The sequence below is a fragment of the Macaca nemestrina genome, chromosome X (assembly GCF_043159975.1).
Source record: "Macaca nemestrina isolate mMacNem1 chromosome X, mMacNem.hap1, whole genome shotgun sequence".
NCBI lineage: Eukaryota > Metazoa > Chordata > Mammalia > Primates > Cercopithecidae > Macaca > Macaca nemestrina.
In genome coordinates this window covers 113488559-113505470 of record NC_092145.1, presented here as the reverse complement: position 1 = coordinate 113505470, position 16912 = coordinate 113488559, and the positions used below count along the sequence as shown (strand labels likewise).

Sequence of the window (16912 nt, the reverse complement as noted above, 5' to 3'; positions counted from 1 at the left end):
TTAATTTTTAAATCCTATTGTTAGTGGTCAGTGGAAATGTTGTAGTAAATGGGAAACACAGAAATTAGTAGTAACTAAAAAGATGACCTATTGGCCGGGCGCGGTGGCTCAGGCCTGTAATTCCAGCACTTTGGGAGGCCGAGGCAGGTGGATCGCAAGGTCAGGAGATTGAGACTATCCTGGCTAACACGGTGAAACCCCATCTCTACTAAAAATACAAAAATAATTAGCCGGGTGTGGTGGCGGGTGCCTGTAGTCCCAGCTACTTGGGAGGCTGAGGCAGGAGAATGGTGTGAACACGGGAGGCAGAGCTTGCAGTGAGCTGAGATCGCTCCACTGCACTCCAGCCTGGGCGACAGAGCAAGACTCTTGTCTCCAAAAAAAAAAAAAAAAAAAAATGACCTATTGACTTTTTTTTTTTTTTGAGAGTCAGTGTCTTACTCCATCACCCAGGCTGGAGTGCACTGGCGGTATCATAGCTAACTGCAGCCTCAAACTTCTGGGCTCAAGTAATCTTCCCACCTCAGCTTCCTAGGACTACAGGTGTACACCACCACGCCCAGCTAATTTTATTTCTTTTTTTTTTTTTTTAAGAGATGGGACCTTACTGTGTTGCCCAGGCTGGTCTTGAACTCCTGGGCTCAAGTGATCCTCCTGCCTCAGCTTCCCAAAGTGCTGGGATTATAGGCCTGAGGCACTGCACCTGTCCTATTGACTTAAAAAAATTATACAGTAGGATGGACTTTGGGGTTATTTATGGTTCTGTGGATTTTTTTGTTTTTGTTTTTGTTTTTGTTTTTGTTTTTTGAGGCGGAGTCTCACTCTGTCGCCCACGCTGGAGTGCAGTGGCGCGATCTCGGCTCACTGCAAGCTCCGCCTCCCGGGTTCCCGCCATTCTCCTGCCTCAGCCTCCCGAGTAGCTGGGACTACAGGCGCCGCCACCACGCCCGGCTAATTTTTTTGTATTTTTAGTGGAGACGGGGTTTCATTGTGTTAGCCAGGATGGTCTCGATCTCCTGACCTCGTGATCCGCCCGTCTCGGCCTCCCAAAGTGCTGGGATTACAGGCTTGAGCCACCGCGCCCGGCCTTGTTTTTGTTTTTGAAACGGAGTCTTGCTCTGTCGCCCAGGCTGGAGTGCAGTGGCGTGATCTCAGCTCACTGCAAGCTCCGCCTCCTGGGTTCATGCCATTCTCCTACCTCAGCCTCCCAAGTAGCTGGGACTACAGGCACCTGCCACCACACCCAGCTAATTTTTTGTATTTTTTAGTAGAGACGGGGTTTCACTGTGTTAACCAGGATGGTCTCGATCTCCTGACGTCGTGATCCACCCGCCTCGGCCTCCCAAAGTGCTGGGATTACAGGCGTGAGCCACCGCGCCTGGTCAATTTTTTTTTTTTTTTTTTTAAGACAGGGTGTCGCTTTGTTGCCCAAGCTGGAGTGTCACAGTGTTGCTTACTGTAGCCTTGAACTCCTGGGCTCAACAGTCCTCCTACCTTAGCCTCCTGAGTAGCTAGGTCTACAGGCAGGCATCACCACACCCAGCTAATTTTCTAGTTTTTTTTTTAGAGACGAGGTCTCACTATATTGCCCAGGCTAGTCTTGAAACTGGGCTCAAGTGATCCTCCCAAAGTGCTGGCATTACAAGCATGAGCCACCACGCCTGACCCGGTTCTGTGGACTTTTAACACATATATAGATCAGTGCAACCACCACCACAATCACGGTGCAGAACAGTTCTATTACCCCAAAAAATTCCTTTATGCTGACTCTTTAGTCATACTCTGTTTCCATCCTAAACTCTGGCAGCCACTGATCTGTGTTCTATCACTACAGTTTTGTTATTTTGAGAATATCACATAAATGGAGTCAAACTGTAATCTTTTGAATCTCATTTTCCTCTCTCAGGGTAATGCTTTTGAGATTCATCCAAGTTGTGTATATCAATGGTTTGTTCCTTTTTATTGCTGAGTCGTATTCCATTGTCCAAATATACCACAGCTTGTTTAATCATTCACCATTGAAGGGCATTTTAGTTGTTTCCAGTTTCTGGTGATTGAGTAGAGCCACTATAAAAATTCATGTACATGTGTTTGTGGGCATATAAGTTTGCATTTCTCTGGGATAAATACCTGGGAGTATGATTGCTAGAACTGTACTACCATTCATGGTAAAACTAGTTAGCTAGAGTTTGAATGCTAGAATGGATAGAGCAGCAGAGACCCAAGTTTGAATCCTACTTTTTCTTTTTACTAGCTGTGCAGCCTTGAGTCAGTTTAACCTCTTTGTGCCTCACTTTCCTCATTTGTAAAATGAAGTTAATAACCACTGGTATTGTTGTGTGGAATAAATGACATTAAGGATAAAATGCTGAGCAATGTATGATATACTGAATATATTATTATCTCATGTTTAATAGAACCTTTTTTGTGAGAAACATTCATCTTTGATGAATTAAAACGGATAAATTAAGTAATCTGTAATTGTGGTGTGTTTGGTAGGCAAGCCTTCAAAATATGCTGTCTCTGGGGAAAATTTCAGAAGTCCTCAGTGGCAAAAAAGTTTAGGAACATAGATGTATGAGAGTCTTGTATAACGTCCAAAGGTTGGACCAGATGCCCAGGTTTGGTGGTTTGACTTGCCCTCTCAACATTGAAGAATCATATTCACCAAAAATTGAATACATTGCTATATTTCATGTAAGAAGCTGAAAAAAGTAGCTCAGGATCAGTGAACACTTATTGAGTGCTTGCTATATACTAAGTCTTAAGCTAGACACTCTTCAGTTGCATAAACCTGAGTACTTCCCCACAAAATAGATAATTTGTATAACCACCAAACCTTGTTTTTATACTTTTTTAAAGAAAGCTACCTGTTGAGGACGCTGACAAGGCCTGATTTCTTGGAGCTCCCATGATGTTAGCCATCTATGATTTCTCAATTTTTATCTTAAAACACATCTTTTTACCGGAGCTCTTTTTTTTTGAGACAGGGTCTCACTTTGTAGCCCATGCTGGAGTGCAGTGGCACAATCTTGGCTCACTGGAACCTCCACCTTCTGGGCTCAAACGATCCTCCTACCTCTGCCTCCCAAGTAGACGAGACTACAGGCACACACCACCATGCCCAGCTAATTTTTGTATTTTTTTTTGTAGAGATGGGGTTTCACCATATTCCCCAGGCTGGTCTCAAACTCCTGAGCTCAGGAGATCCACCTGCCTTGGCCTCAGAAAGTGCTGGGATTACAGGCGGGAGCCACCACACCTGGCTTAATCTCCCCAGTTTTGAGGAACACATTGAGGTCGGAATTACGGAAATACTCAGCAGGTCTTGCCCTAGAGCACTATACCATTAGAAAATGCAGTGGAGAGCCTTTCTTGCATAACTGCCACATAGTATGGTCTGGCTCAGTCTGAGCAGGCACCAAAGGCAGAGAGGATATGTTTTCCCCTGGAGAATTTTCCCCTATCCTATGAGGTATGCACAGAATACTACCCATTCACCCACCAGGCAGTGAATGAAATTCAGCATTTGTAATAAGGAACCTAAATGTTCTTTTATTGTCTGTTCATCGTTTTGTAATATTTTCACATGGTACAGTCCATCAACTGTGACAGTTCTTTACCTGGGATTTCAGGAGAACTGGGTGAAACAAGAAGTCTTGAGCTCACAATCTTAGAGATGTCATCTCTGGACTGTTTCTGCACTGCCTTCCCTCCCCCGTACCATCAACAGTCCAACACTCATGTTTACCTGGAACCTTTCCTCACAGCTGGGACATCCTTCCCTCTTTGCCCTGCCAATCCTGCCTTGGCCAATTCTTCCAAATTCCTGTAAATTCTATCTCAGCGAGAGATTTTCCACTACCCTCAATTCTACTCTTTTGGATGCCATCCCTTACTACATATTTCCTCATTAAGTCCTGTCTTTTCTTCTTTTTTTTTTTTTTTTTTTTTTTTTTTTTTGAGACGGAGTCTCGCTCTGTCGCCCAGCCCAGGCTGGAGTGCAGTGGCGCGATCTCGGCTCACTGCAAGCTCCGCCTCCCGGGTTCACGCCATTCTCCTGCCTCAGCCTCCCGAGTAGCTGGGACTACAGGCGCCCACAACCGCGCCCGGCTAATTTTTTGTAATTTTTAGTAGAGACAGGGTTTCACCGTGGTCTCGATCTCCTGACCTTGTGATCCGCCCGCCTCGGCCTCCCAAAGTGCTGGGATTACAGGCGTGAGCCACCGCGCCCGGCCAAGTCCTGTCTTTTCTATTCACTTTGGCAACTAATGCCATACTTTCTTACTCTGTGACCTATTTGTATACATGTGACTTGCAGGTATACAGCTAGACAGAGTGATAGAAAACCCTCAGGTTCTCTGCATCTTATCTCCCACAAATACCTGAAGGGGACTTACTGCCTCCTATACAATTAACAAACCAAACATCAATTGTCATTCTGTGTAAAAAAAAAAAAATTACATGTAGCGTGTTCTTATTTGTGTTTTTTGTTTTTTCTTAAAGACAGGATTTCACTCTGTCACCGAGGCTGGAGTGCAGTGGTGCTATCATAGATAGCTCACTGTAACCTTGAACTCCTGGGCTCAAGCAATTGTTCTACCTTAGCCTCCTAAGTAGCTAGGACTACAGGTGCACACCACCATGCATAGCTAATTAAATGGTGGGTTTTGTTTTGTTTTGTTTTTTGTAGAGACAGGGTCTTACTATATTGTGCAGGCTGGTTTTAAATTCCTGGCCTCAAGTGATTCTCCTGCCTCAGCCTCCCAAAGTGCTGAGATTACAAGTGTGAGCCATCCTGCCTGGCTGCATGTAGCATGATCTAATGGACATATGCTTCCTGTGGAAAACAATAGTTTGGAAAAGAAATATACATTTTGCAGATTGTCAAAACTGCTGCTTTGCCATGCTACCATTGTGAAAAGTGTGGCCATACAGTCTGCCTGGGTAAAGTATGGCTTCAGAGTATAGACTGCAGACAGCTTTTCCCTGGCTTCATTTTGGCTTCTAGCCTTCCTCATGATTCCTTGCCCCTACTTACAATATTAACACCAGGAATGTTGTCTTTTCAAATATAGACAAAACTTTGACTATAAACAGCTGTATCCTACTTGTCTCACATGAAACTTATGCAGGAGAGGTGTTTGTGTATCTGTGTGTGATGAGCCTAAATTTAGCTCTCTCTAGAATAACTAACATAAATCCAGAAGAAACTTTTTTTTCTTTCTTTAGTTGGTAGTATGGATTAGAAAAGTTAAGATGCAAGAAGAAGCTTTTTTAGACTTCTAAATAAACTTACTTGAAAGAGCTCCAATTATGCCCCTTAGCCTCTTAAGGATAATCCATATAGACACTTGCCTTTAGGGTAACTGTCTCTAGACTTCCTTCTTCCCATAATCTCTGTGCCACCATATTCCAAGTCTGACTCAACTTCCTTCTGTACTGCTGTCCATAAAGATGCAGACTCAAAAGGCTTCTTCACTATACCCTTGTTTCCCACCCACACCACTAGGCTCCCACTGACCTCTGGCTGTGCGCTGCACGGTAAGTAGTATGTGTACTCCCTAGAACCTGACATTCAGGGTCCCCCATACCCAATCATAATCTTTCCCATTACCCTTGACTCCTCTCAAATACTTTTCTGTAGCCACTCTATCCAAGCATATATTCACTGGAGTCTAAACATACCATGAGTCATTCTGACCGTCTGCCTCTGCCTGGAGTGTTCTCCACATTGCTCTGGGTTTGTTCCATCCTGTGTGTTCTTCCGGACCCAGTGAAAAGCTCATCTTTTCACTACAGTGGTTTCTTCCACCTCTGAAGCCCCACAGGACTAAATGTGTTCAACACTCATTTACCCAGATGGGATAGTGTGGTAGAATACTTAATGGCTACAATGTCCTTTCGTCTCTGTGTGTACACGTAGAGTGTGAGTTTGCAGCTCCTCCCAACAAGGGGTGGAGTCTGTTTCTCTACTCCTTGAATCTGGGCTATCCTTGTGACTTGCTTTGGTCAGTAAAACATGGCACAGGTAACTCCAAATGACTTATGAGCCTAGGTCTCAAGAAGTCTTGTAGCTTCCTTCTTACTCTCCATTCTGAGGCAGTCATGTGAGGAAGCCCCAGCTAACCTGCTGGAGGAAGAGAGATGGTGTGGAGAGGGAGAGAGAGATCCAGTCATCAACCAGCCGTCAGATATGTGAGTGAAGCCATCTTAGAACATTCAGCCCCAGTTACATTGGCAGATGACTGTCACCATATGAGGGACCACAGAAAAGACCAGCAGAACAACCACCTAGCTGATTCTAGCCCAAATTGCTAATCCACAGAATTGTGAGCTAATAAAATGGTTATTATTTTAAGCTACTAAGTTTTGGGGTGAATTACATAGCAATAAATAACTGAAAGGGCAGAGTTTGTACTGCTATATCCCCAGGGCTTAGAGGGCATGACCCAAGGCAGGTTTTCAGTAAAAGACTGTTGTGGATTACTGTCATTGTGGTGTCACTCCTCTCTTTGCTTAATAGACAACCAAACTTCCCAGTCCTCTTGGCTCTCACAAAAATTCAAAGCTTGACTTCAACGCATTCTTCCAGAATAGGACCTTGTAGTTCTTCTTTGCTCCACTGCGCCAGCATCCATCCTTTTGCCCCCATCACAGCCCTATGACAGACAGTTCATTACACCCCACCTCAGCTCTATGTTGCATCCCTCCTACTTACCCTCATTCTCTAACCCTGTGAAGTCAATCCACTGACCACCTCAGTGCCATAAAGCTCTTCTCAACTTCCCAGCCCTCCATCCATACCCTGAACCCTCACTACCTGAATCACATGTGCTTATAGTTAGGAGGAACCTTAGAAATTGAGACAGCCCCTTCTAGTTATGAATGAGGAAAGGAAGGCACAGGTAAGAAATAATAATAAATGGCTTACTCAAAGTCACATGATGGCAATGTCAAGACTAGAGCCCGCATCTCACACAGATGATTACCTAGTGGATTGCCTGTGTTTTCTTGCATCTCGTGCTTGGTTCATGTGTAAAACCATGCCTTTAATGATTAAACTGGGGGAATTCTTTGGAGGCAGGCATAATACCTTTTTCTTATGCCTTTTCTCATTCCCTGGCATATCTCCACTTAAAGACTAACCAGTGACTACTAGACACATCAGTAGTCAGTAAATACCTGTTGATTAATTGACATTTTAAAAACAATTATGCATGGAACTTTTTAATATATTGTTTGTGATAGTAATTACAATAGTATACTTTTGTCAGAACTTTAACTGAACATTAAAAAGGATAAATTACAGTGTATGTAAATTTTTTTCTTTCTTTCTTTCTTTCTTTTTTTTGGAGACAGAGTCTCACTCTTGTTGCCCAGGCTAGAATGCAATGGTGCGATCTCAGCTCACTGCAACCTCCACCTCCTGGGTTCAAGCGATTCTCCTGCCTCAGCCTCCTGAGTAGCTGGGATTACAGGTGTCTGCCACCCATGCCCAGCTAATTTTTTGTATTTTTAGTAGAGATGGGGTTTCACTATGTTGGCCAGGCTGGTCTTGAACTCCTGACCTCAGGTGATCCACCTGCCTCGGCCTCCCAAAATGCTGGGATTACAGGCATGAACCACCACGCCCAGCCTATATAAATTTTTTTAATTAAAGATTTTGTCATCAAAGCAATTATGCTGAAGAAATCCATTTATTTAATAAATGTGGCTCAGTATATAGGTAACATGTTACTATGTGAAAAGAAGTTTGGCCCTTTGAAAACAAACTTGCATATAATAGGCACTCAATGTTAGTTTCTTTCTTCCTTGTATACCAGTGCTTCATGATCTCCTGTCAAGACTGCTAAATAAAGCATTCTTGTACTAGAAGATAGCTGGATCTAATCTGACTTCTAAGATTCTATGATTTGTTTAAAAGGTAAATAAATGACTGTCTTGAAATGCCTGTGTAAAGTAAAAATACATAAGCACTACAACACTGTTCTAAAAGGTGGCCCCCTAGTACCTTAATTTTACTTGCAAAGGCTTAGTTACAAAATAAACCATTAGCCCTCTGTTAATAGAAATTACTTAAGACTTAAAGCAAAAGAATGTCTGAATATCCTTTCAGTGTCATACTGGAGCATTGGCTGACGGGCCTACCCAATAATTATTTAGTTCTCTAGGGGATTGCGTCTTAGTTTGGCTCACTGTTCACTAATGATTAGAGTTGAGACCTTTTCAAGCAGCATGTTAACTTATAGATTTTTTCCTGGGAGAGATGTAAAATTTTCTGTTTGGTAGAAGAAATTATCGTAAAGACTACAGATGAACTTTCCTATAGGGCATAACCACTTTTCTGTCTAATTTAGCAATTTTATTCGAGCATTCTTTCAAGGCCTATATATACCAAGTCTCTCAAATATTCTTTGAATAAGCTTTAAATCCTGTTAGTTCCCTAATAAGTTAAATGTCTTTGACATGTGTTCAGTCTACATTTGTATGAGTCATGTTTTTAATTTTGAAAATTATATTTCAACACCCAAACATTCTACAACATTGCCTGTGGGTCATGACCCATCCTGTACAGAGTCCCTGAAACCCATTACTGACTGTTGGTTTTGATACTGTACCAGCACCTTGAAATACCTTTGTGATCATGCTAGTACCTGAAGAGGTCTTCACAGGAATAATTTTGGATACCTCTGCAGGTACTCAAGAACACTGCAGAAAGACTTTCTGGGACTTCTCTCACAAAATGGGAAACTAATGTTCCTTCCTATCATGTTACTGTTCTAAGCTGAGAGGACGACATTAAGAGCCTTTGTTTTAGGAGATCCATGGCAAGCAGACTCACACACAGGGTCTTTCTTGTTAAACACTATTTCTATAATCTGCCTTTCCTAGTAATTGCCATAAAATAACTATATCGTAGCAATAAAAATTGATAAACTATCAGCTGACTCAAAAATCTAATAGTTTTGGCAAGATACACTATAGCTCATGTATATCCTTTTTTTCTCTAACAGATTTTAATACTTTTCATACTACTGAACAGCATAATCAAATCAACAAATTCAGCTAATGGCCATTGTGTTATGGACACTGTGCTTGGCCCTGCACATCCCCATGTTCCCGCTCCCCTTTGTCAAAAAGTAGCTCCACTGGTTCTTAATGTCAATCACTGATTTGCAGTTGTCCAGAATAAAAATGGAGAGCAGAGCCCAAATGGAGGGTTGCAGTCTGCCTTGTCATTACCCAAAGAACTAAAAATGGAGTCATGCAAAAGAGTGGAACTCCTTCACATTAACAAAAGCTTAGTTATGTACAGTACAAGACCACTGAATATTAAATACACACAAATTTGAAATGTGCGGAGAACCAAGAAGAACAGGTTAAAACATGGTTCACTAATTCTGGTATTTATAAGTATTCTGAGTCAGCTTGACAACTTTATTGAAAGAAGCATGAAACATCTTACAATAAAAATTCAAACTGAGAAGTAATCCAGGTATAATTCCCATTCATACAAAAGGATCAAAGTGCCAACTTCGTATGCAGTATAGGGAATCCTCTGCAGAGGAAGTCTGAACCAAATTTTAAAATACCAGGGAGGGTGAAGTGGAGTGGATTGAGAACAGGAGTGGAAGAAAAAATTTCAACCCATTTTTCCTGGTGATTATTTAAAAACAAAAAATCCACTATTTAATGTTTCACAATAAAGTGTTTCAGAAAAAATAATTAGCTTGGCCAGCTTCTGCCCCAGGATGTAGAAAGCTGGAAGCAGCGTTGTTCCCATCCTTAAAAAAAAAAAGTGCTGGGCTAATTTCAAATTCATGACTTTTGTCAAACCCATCAGAGAGAAGTATTTTGCCCAAGTATTTGTTCAGAGAAGTATTTGTTCAAATATTTTGCTTATTTAAGTTGGGTTGTTTCTTACTGTTGTTTTTGAGGTTTTTTTCCCTAATAGTCTGGGTAAAAATCCTTTGGTTATTTGATTTATCAGCAAATATTTTCTGTATGTAGCTTGGCTTTTCATTGTCCTTTTTTTTTTTTTTTTTTTTTTTTTTTTTGAGATGGAGTCTGGCTCTGTCGCCCAGGCTGGAGTGCAGTGGCCGGATCTCAGCTCACTGCAAGCTCCGCCTCCCAGGTTTACGCCATTCTCCTGCCTCAGCCTCCCGAGTAGCTGGGACTACAGGCGCCCGCCACCTCGCCCAGCTAGTTTTTTTGTATTTTTTAGTAGAGACGGGGTTTCACCGTGTTCGCCAGGATGGTCTCGATCTCCTGACCTCATGATCCGCCCGTCTCAGCCTCCCAAAGTGCTGGGATTACAGGCTTGAGCCACCGCGCCCGGCCATGGCTTTTCATTGTCTTAATGGTGTCATTCACTAAGCAAGATTTTCATTTTGTTTTTTTTAAGATGGAGTCTCGGCTCTGTCACCCAAGCTGGAGTGCAGTGGCTCAATCTTGGCTCACTGCAACCTCTGCCTCCCAGATTCAAGCGATTCTCATGCCTCAGCCTCCCGAGTAGCTGGGACTACAGGCGCACACCACTATGCCTGGATTAATTTTTTTTTATTTTGTATTTTTAGTAGATGTGGGGTTTTACCATGTTGGCCAGGCTGGTCTCAAACTCCTGATCTCAAGCGATCCACCTGCCTCGGCCTCCCAAAGTGCTGAGATTACAGGCCTGAGCCACCGTGCCTGGCCTTCTTCTATGTTTATAAGAAAAACTTGCTTATAAAAGTTTTATAATTTTACATTTATGTCTATTTTGAGTTGATCTTTGTAAGTGGAGTGAGGTTTAGGTGAAGGTCTATTTTTGTGTATATGGATGTCTTTAATTTACTTTTGCATCTTTGTTGAAAATCAGTTGCCTATATTTATGTGGGTCAGTTTCTGGTCTCTCTTTTTGTTCTGTTGGTTTATTCTCAGAGTCTCACTCTGGCTCCCAGGTGGGAGTCACAGTGGTGTGATCTCAGCACACTGCAACCTCCACCTCCCGGGTTCAAGCCATTCTCATGCCTCAGCCTCCCGAGTAGCTGGGATTACAGGTGCCCATCACCATGCCGGCTAATTTTTGTATTTTTAGTAGATACAGGATTTCGCCATTTTGGCCAGGCTGGTCTCAAACTCCTGACCTCAAGTGATTCACCTGCTTCGACCTCCCAAAGTGCTGGGATTACAGGCATGAGCCACCGTGCCCAGCTTGTTGGTCTGTTTTTAATCACTTTGCCAATACCACTGTCTTGATTACTACAGCTTTATAGTAAGTTTTAAATTCAATTATTATGATTCCTCCAATTTTATTCTTCTTTTTAAAAAGTGTTTTTAGCTATTCTAGTTCTTTTGCTGTTCTTTATAATTTTAGAAGCCGCTTGTCTCTATCTACAAAAAAATGGGCTGTGGACTCTTACCAGTCTGTGGCCTGTTAGGAACCAGGCTGCACAGTAGGAGGTGAACAGTGGGCAAGCAAACATTACTGCCTGAGCTCCACCTCCTATCAGATCAGTAGTTGCATTAGATTCTCATAGGAGCACAAACCCTATTGTGAACCGCTAATGTGAGGGATCTAGGTTGCACACTCCTTATGAGAATCTAATACCTGATGATCTGAGATGGAACAGACAGTTTCATCTGGAAAATCATCCTCCCTTCCCCCATCTGTGGAAAATTGAAACCTGTCCCTGGTGCCAAAAAGGTTGGGGACTGCTTCCTTATTGTACAGGCTGATACTTCCAGTATGATGTTGATTAGAAGTCGTGAGAAAGGGCATCTTTTTCTTCTTTCAACTTTAAGTCTCACTTTTTTTTTTTTTTTTTTTTTTTTTTTTTTTGAGACAAGGTTTCTCTCTGTCACCCAGGCTGGAGTGCAGTGGTGTGAACACAGCTCACTGCAGTCTTGATCTCCTGGGCTAAAGCCTTGACCTCCTGAGATTACAGGCATGAGCCACCACACCTGGCTGATTTTTCTTTTTTTAGACTTAACGTGGTTGAGTGTGTGTGTGTGTGTATGTGTGGGTATATGTTTTTTGTTTTTTTGTTTTTTTTTTTTTGAGATGGAGTCTCACTCTGTCACCCAGGCTGGAGTGCAGTGGCACGATCTTGGCTCACTGCAACCTCTGCTTCCTGGGTTCAAGCAATTCTCCTCCCTCAGCCTCCTGAGTAACTGGGACAGACGCGTGCTACCATACCCAGCTAATTTTTGTATTTTTAGTAGAGGCGGGGTTTCGCCATGTTGGCCAAGCTGGTCTTGAACTCCTGATCTCAGGTGATCCGCCCACCTCAGCCTCCCAAGAATACATTGATTTTTGAACACTGAACCCAACCTGCCTTATATTCCTAGGATAAACCCCACTTGGTTGAGGGGTATTATTATTTTTACATATTGCTGTTAGATTTGCTAATATTTTGTTGGAGGTGTTTGTTTCTATGTTCATGAGGCATATTGGTCTGTAGTTTTCTCTTTTTGTACATATTTTCTATGTTTGGTATCAAGGCTTCATAAAATTAGTTGGGAAAGCTTCCCTCCTTTCCCGTATTCTGGAAGAGATCTTGTAGATTTTTTTTTTTTAATGTTTGTCGGAATTTGCCAGTAAAACCATCTGGGTCTGGGCATTTCTTTTTTAAAAGGTTTTAAACTTTGAATTCAGTTTCCTTAGTAGTTATGGGAGTATTCCGGTTATTTATTTCATTTTCAATGAGTTTTAGTAGTTTGTTATTTACAGGGGATTGTTCCATTTCATTTAAGTTGTCTGTGTGTAGACTTGTTCATAGTGTCCATTTATTATCCTTTTAATATCTGCAGGACCTGTAGTGATATCCCCTCTTTCATTCTTGATATTAGTAATTTGAGTGTTCTTTTTTGCTTTTCAGTTGTGCTAGAGGTTTATCAAATTTGTTGATCTTTCCAAAGAGCCAACTTTTGGCTTCATTGATTTTTCTCTGTTTTTTTTTTTTTTTTTTTTTTTTTTTTATCTGTTTAGTCCTTTATCTTGACTATTTCCTAATCATCTTGCTTTGGATTTATTTTGCTCTTCTTTTTATAGTTCCCTAAGGTAGAAGTGTAGATTGTTTTTTTGAGACCTTTTTTCCTCCTAAAAGAGAATTTAATCCTATAAATTTCTCTCTAAGCACTGTTTCAACTGTAGTCCACAAAATGGGTTGTACTTTTGTTTTGTTTTGTTTTTTTTTAGTTCAAAATATTTTCTAATTTATCTTGAAAGTTTCTCTTTGATTCATGGATTATTTAAATATATGCTGTCTAATATCCAAGTGTTTGGAGATTTCTTCTTGTTGTCGATTCTTATTTTAATTCCTTTATGGTCAGGGAACATGCTCTTTATGATTTCCATATTTTATATTTTGGAAGGTTTGTTTTATGATCTAGGATATGGTCTATCTTGTTGAAAGAACACGTATTCTGTTATTTTGGGGTGAAGTGTTCTGTACATGTCAGGTAACGACGGTTGATGATGGTGTTCAGTTCTTGTATATTTTTGCTGATTTTCTGTCTACTAGTTCTGTATATTAATAAGAGTGTTTAAACCTCCATGTGATTGGATTTTTCTATTATTTTAGATCTTAGAATTTTTGCTTCACATATTTTGAAACACTATTGTAAGTGTTTACACATTCAGGATTGTTAAGTCTTTTGGGTATGTTAACCCTTTTAACATTATGTCATGTCCCTCTGCATCCCTCTTATATCTTGGTAATTTTCTTTGCTCTAAATTACTCCTTTTGGCCAGGCATGGTGGCTCACGCTTGTAATCCCAGCACTTTGGGAGGCCGAGGCGGGCGGATCACCTGAGGTCAGGAGTTTGAGAGCAGCCTGACCAACATGGTGAAACCCCATCTCTGTTAAAAATACAAAAAGTATCCGGGCATGGTGGTGGGCACCATAATTCCAGCTATTTGGGAGCTGAGGCAGGAGAATCATTTGAACCCGGGAGGTGGAGGTTGCAGTGAGCTGAGATCACGCCACTGCACTCCCTCCTGGGCGATGAGCAAAACTGCGTGTCAAATAAATAAACAAACAAACACATAAACAAATTGTTCCTTTTGATCAGTGTTTGCATCACGTAACTTTTTCCATCCTTTTGCTTTTCACTTACTTATATCATTGTATTTGAAGTTATTTTCTTATAGATGGTGTGTAGTTGGGTCATGTTTTAAAAATCCATTCTGACAATCTATCTTTAAATTGTAATGTTTAGACCATTACATTTAATGTAATTATTGATATGGTTGTTTTACATCTTTTTATTTTTTATTTTTGATACCTCTTTTTATTTCCTCTTTTTTCCCATTTTCCTGTCTTTTGGTTATGTGAACATTTTTAGTGCTACTACATTTTTATTTACCTACTGTGATTTTTTAATTATCTCTTTGTTTTTTGTGGTTGTTCTAGGGATTATAATATACATAGTTTTATACAGTCTACTTAGAGTCAGTACTTCACCACTTCAAGAGGAATGCAGAAACCTTACCACCCTATAGGTCCCTTTACCCTCCTTTCTTTATGTCATAGTTGTCTTATATATTACACCTATGCCTATTGAAAATTCCTTCACACATTGTCATTTTTGCTGTCAGCCACCAAACATATTTTAAAGAACTCAAGAGAAGGATAGTATATTGTATTTATCCAAATATTCACCATTTATGTTGCTCTTCTTTTCATTCCTAGTGTTCTAAGTTTCCTTCTGGTATCATTTACCAATTGTCTGAAGAACATCCTCTAGCAGTTCGTTTAGAGCAAGTCTGCTGGCTATAAATTCTCATTTCTGAAGGACATTTTTGCTGAGTATAGAATTCTGTGTTGACATTTTTTTCCCCAGCCCTTCAAACATGTTGTGCCACTTCCTTCTGACCTCCATGGTTTCTTTTTTGAGACAGAGTCTCGCTCTCTTGCCCAGGCCGGTGTGCAGTAGCATGATCTCAGCTCACTGCATCTTCTGCCTCCCTGGTTCAAGTGATTCTTCTGTCTCAGCCTCCTGAGTAACTGGGACTACAGGCACATGCCACCATGCCCAACTAATTTTTTGTATTTTTAGTAGAGATGGGGTTTCACTATGTTTGCCAGGCTGGTTTCAAACTCCTGACCTCAAATGATCCACCCACCTTGGCCTCCCAAAGTACTGGGGTTACAGTCATGAGCCACCACACCCAGCCTGGCCTCCATGGTTTCTGATTAAAAATTCACTGTCATTCTAAATGTTATACCCCCATAAGGTAATGTAATAGCTGCTATTTTCAAGATTTTTTTCTTTGTATTACTTTCAGCAGTTTGATTTAGGTATACCTGGATGTGAGTTAATTTGGGTTTTTTTGTTTTTTTGTTTTTTTGTTTTGTTTTTCTGTTGGGATTTTTTCACTGCTCAGGCTATTGAAAGAATAAGTCAGCTCTAGCTTTTATAATAGACTGGAATAATAGTGATAAAAGACTTCTTTTGAAAGTGGCTTTGGATCATAGGGAATTGCACAGTGAAATGTATAAGTATTTGCTATACATCCCAGACAGAATTTAACGTTAGTAAATTCTAGTTGTAACTCCTGCTCCCTTTCAGTGATGTGGAAGATTGTTAGAAATGGACTAGAATGGAAGGAATTGAGCCCCAGAAAAAATAAGTGAGTTTTGTAACTTTACATACCTAGTAAGTTGCAGGTCTTATTTTCAGGTACTGTTTCCACAGTAATGTATTGCTGTGTACTTATAGAATTTTCCCCTCCCTCAAGCTGAAACTTTCACATAGGTTTATGTGAGACACTGGTTTGAAATACCTACTTTTTATCAGGAAAAGTCTGAAATTTTCAGTTTCTTCAGTGAGGTATCAAGTCTTAGTTAAGAGCATGATTGGCACCCTGTGGCCTGCCAGCCAAATCTAGTCCGCTACCTGTTTTTGTACAGTCCATAAGCTAAGAATGGGCTTTTCATTTTTAAATGGTTGGGGAAAAACTCAGAATATTTCATGACATGTACAAAGTATATGAAATTCAAATTTCAGTGTCCATAAGTGAAATTTTATTGGAACCCAACCACATCCGTTTGTTTACATATTGCCCATGGTTTCTTTTACACTACAATGGCAGAATTGATTAGGACACAGACCAAATAGCCTGCAAAGCAAAAAATATTTACTGTTTAGCCCTTTACAGAAAAAGTTCGCTAACTCCTGGTTTACAATAATGTTGAGTGAATTGGGTTAGTGTGTCAGTGATCTGAACTGTGTGGAAAGGGTAGCTAGGATTCAAACTTTACTCTTTGAATAAGTATCTTAGATGTGAGAAAATTAGAAGATGAGAGTTAACTGATTATAATCCTAGTCTATTAACATATGTTAAACATTTTCAGTCCTATAGCAATATTCCACATTATCTATACTTTTTAAATTAGCCCATCAGATCAGGAGAGGTTGATAGGAGGAAAAGTCGGAGTTGTTTCTACCTAGGTATTTGAAGATTGTTGGAGGCATTGAGACCCATGTGTAAGGGACTTAGGAAGCCTTCATTGGCTGGAGGAAATAAAGGCTCTTATTTAAAATTCTGCGTTTAACTGGTTATATTTCTGTGTTTTCCTAGAGTTGGGCTTTTTATAGGTCTAGTTAGTTACCTAGTTGCCTTTCTGTAGGCTTCTTTTGTGAGGGTGTTTCTGTATGGCTAGTGGGAGGAGATGGCTGGTCGTTTTTAAATGAGGAGGAAAGCCCAACTCTTACCAGGACCCCAGCCTGACATTGTCCTTTACCCCTATAGAGGCCTTTCTTCTGAGCCTATAGACCCACCTCGCTAGCTGACATCAGAAGCCTATTGAGATGTCCATAGCCTGCTGTTCCCAACCTCTTCCCATTTTCTCCCCTTCATCTCAAAGACCAAGTGAGCTACATCTGTACTACATATACATTTAAGGATTTTTTTTTAAGGCA

At 40.8% G+C, this 16912-nt stretch overlaps 1 protein-coding gene across 4 annotated transcripts in view; it reads left to right on the top strand.

Moving 5' to 3' along the window:
• The window catches only part of LOC105463721 (jade family PHD finger 3), a 150886-nt gene that overhangs the window by 13164 nt on the left and 120810 nt on the right, over positions 1-16912 (top strand). The gene's annotated exons all lie outside the window — the stretch shown is intronic.